The sequence below is a fragment of the Bactrocera latifrons genome, unplaced genomic scaffold (assembly GCF_001853355.1).
Source record: "Bactrocera latifrons isolate USDA-ARS-PBARC rearing strain unplaced genomic scaffold, ASM185335v1 scaffold_374, whole genome shotgun sequence".
In the NCBI taxonomy this organism is placed as follows: Eukaryota; Metazoa; Arthropoda; class Insecta; order Diptera; family Tephritidae; genus Bactrocera; species Bactrocera latifrons.
In genome coordinates, this window is record NW_017537017.1 from 204599 (window position 1) to 208118 (window position 3520).

Here is a 3520-nt window from a genome sequence, read left to right on the forward strand (position 1 = left end):
AATATGGCATTATATTAGAATGTGTTGACTTGAAGTCACGAAAATATCACAAAAAAAAAAAAATTATAATAATAATAACAATAATTTTAAAAGTCATAGTTGTTTGTGTTGGCCCTGTTCCATAAAAAGACACTTACGGTGACAATCTTCTTGGAGATTCATCTAAAATCAATCGGACGAAAAATATTAGTTTTATAAATAGCCTCAGGAAGTTTTTTTCTCTAAATTTTTGGCAAAAAATCATAAGTTAATGGTCTTAAAAAAAGGAAGTGTTTGAAAAAATAAAAATTCTTCGATCAGGTCCGAATTTATTATGTATTATAAAAGCTATATAAATTTCATTAAATTCCACTGAGCGGTTTTCGAGTTACAGTTGTCACCAGTTCAAAAAATATAGTTTTGCGAAAAACGCGTTTAAAGTTTCACACTAGCGCTTTGAAGTGCCCGAGCTCTCGTTGTGAAATTTTCAGAGAATATTTTAAAGATATTACACTTAACGAAAATGCAAAAAAAAAAATTATTTTTTGAAAATTCTGACTACACCTAACCCCTTATGCATATCATAATATGCAACAATTGAAAACCTCAACTTCGGTTGAACCGAAGCTATAATACCCTTCACAAATACAAAAGGTTTGCTACGAGAACTTTATACCGATCGTTAAATTTGTATGACAGMTATGTACTATAGTGATCCTATCTCTACAATTTTTTCGGAAATTYCATTATTGCCTTARATAATGATTCATTCCAAATTTTGWCAAGAAATCTCGTGGAATGAAAAAATTTTCCATACAAAAACTTGAACGCGATTGYTTAGTTTGTATGGCAGTTGCATTATATAGTGATCTGAAAAATATGTAGATTCTTCGTAAGAAAAGGGCAGATACAAAATTTCAAATCAATATTCTAAAAATTGATGGACTAGATCGTGTATACTACGGGGGATCGTTGCGCTGGTGCATTTCTTACGACACAGATGGCGCGAGCTTACGAGTGAACTGCGCAACGATGGTTGTACTCGTACCATACGCTTTAAGTGAGGTAGGGGAACTAAAAATTCAATATCTTCGTAATGGTATGAATGAAGAAACATTTCTTTTCAGTTTTTTAAAGTTGAAGGTTTTCCGTGTTGTGTCACATACTTTTGAGTTTTTTGTTAGCGTGAAGAACACATAAAAATTTCAATTGTTTAACAAAAMATTATGGTTAATAATATTATTTAAACAAATTGACCGTGAAAAAATATTTACAATATAGCACGGACATTTTGCTTTCGGTTCACAAAATTTCAGCGATTAATCGAAGCGAATTAGTTTATAAGAAAATAATTTTAAAATTTTAACATTTTACCAATTTTTCTAAATTTCAACCATCTTAACTTTAACAAGAAAATGAATTTTGACGAAATATTTATATCACGGAGTATGCATCTGGTCTTCTACTCAATGAAGTGCTAATTTTCAATCGGGTTTGCATGACCCACTTGACTTGGTTTGACTCATATAGAACCTTCCGATATAATTCAGTGACTAATCACGGTTTGGAAAACACCGGCTACCAGAAACCACTTTTCAATTGTGAAAGAACGTTTATTGAAAACATTGAAGCAGCTGGWTGGCGATGCAGTATATTAGCTGCGCGAAGTACATCCAAAATGTATACGGGTATCTCGAAAATGGAGGACRGAGTTGGCGCGTSWATATACTACATAGAGTTAGGCATAAGACGGCCTAATTCTTTTACATGTGTAAACAGATAGATAAGAATTACGATAAGTTCATACTGACACTCGATAGAAAAGTTTGTGGGAACATTAGGGAAGCAATGGATCATCTTTTGTGCACTTATACTGCATTGGCACGGCAACGCGTCAAAGCAGTTGGACAACCCACGGTGTGAGACACTGGAGGAAGTATCTTTAATGAGGCCACAGAATCTGCAGAAATTCTCAACAAGCATGGATGACTGTTTCTCATGGACTACATAAAGGCACCTCACCTGATATTGTTAAGAACCACGAATGGTCTATRCGTGGCTCATTAGCCTACCAGATTAACATAACCTAACTTTTAAACKGAATATTCACTTTCATAGTTATCATTACGTATGTTTTGCCTTGATGTTTGTGTTTTTCGACAATTTTAACTGGCATTTGGCCAATCAAATAAAAAAATTTTGGAGAAATATTTTTTAATAAATTTTCTAAAAATTTAATAATTAATGAAAAATTATTTTATTTTGTTTTTTCAGATACTTTACTAAAAATGGAATTTATAGATTTCTTCTGATCATAAGTTTAATTAGAGAACATTTTTTTTTAGAGCTGGCAACAACGTTCAATTTATTTCTTTTAAAAAAATTTAGATTTTTTTATGAAATGAGAAATATTTTTCTTCATTTTCCACCAAAATTCTTTTCATAAAAACCCGTAATTTATTTTCCTTACAATTTTTTAAAATTTCCAAACGTTTTTTTTTTGCGATTTTTGCAAAAAAGTTTTGCAGGTTCATTTTCGATACTATCGAATGAATTGCACATTCCGCAACCAAAATACATTAATGCCACTTTAGACACCATTTAAAGCTTTACTAAATTCAACATTATTTACCGTTACTAACACGCCCAATAAAAATATCGCGTTATTTAATCCCGTAAAACTAAAAAWGTACCAAAAACAACAAAAAAGCGGCTTTTCATTGAAAAAGCTGCAAACTTGCGCATAATAAGAGCTTTGCTTCCCGAAAACTGCATTAAGCATCCATGTCAAATATTTAATTAATGAAACAAAGCGGTATAATATTTCATGTGAATGTATGGGTGTATGTAAGTAGGCGTGTATTAGTGCGCTATGCAYACCTGTTGTAGTTGGTTGTCAACGACTAACCGTCTAGACCGAAATTTACGCCTCTACGGCTTTGCGAAATTCATGGGTCTGTAAATTTKATGCGTATATATATAAATAAAATGYKKTGCAATGTACATATGTAGCTGTGTATGTATGTAACACACATGGACCTTCATTTGAAATCAAGTTAGGTTGTTGCCATGTTCACATGAATGTATGTGTGTGCTAATTTATTAAAGAGTCCTCAGATAATTATGTAAATTCTGCGCAACAACCAAACTATGTTGTCAAAAGTTTCATATTTAATTAGAAAATATTTGCTTCATTGTATTCTCGAACACTTTTGTGTCCGCATCTGATCTCGTTTATAATCATATTGCTGAGTTATGAACTCAAAAACATTTGCTGACTATTTAATTTAGCATAATGTAGACTAAATTTGGTTTTTCTGAAATTTCACTAAACAAAAAGAAAAATGAAAAAAATATCTGGGTAAATTAAATAAATTTCTATTTTAGGTGCATTTACTTACAGTTATATATCACATTCGGGTGATCAGCTTACTTTCGGTTTAGACTTCAAATAAAATATAAGTAAATCGATACGGAAAACATTTTCGCAATGATGAATTAGACCAATGTCTCGATGTAGCTAGCGAAGATGTGTATAAGA

General features: G+C 31.7%; 1 protein-coding gene across 3 annotated transcripts in view; it reads right to left on the bottom strand.

The window, feature by feature from the left end:
• LOC108972067 (hornerin) overlaps positions 1–3520 on the bottom strand; it is a gene marked incomplete at its 5' end in the record, with an annotated part of 63548 nt that overhangs the window by 17729 nt on the left and 42299 nt on the right.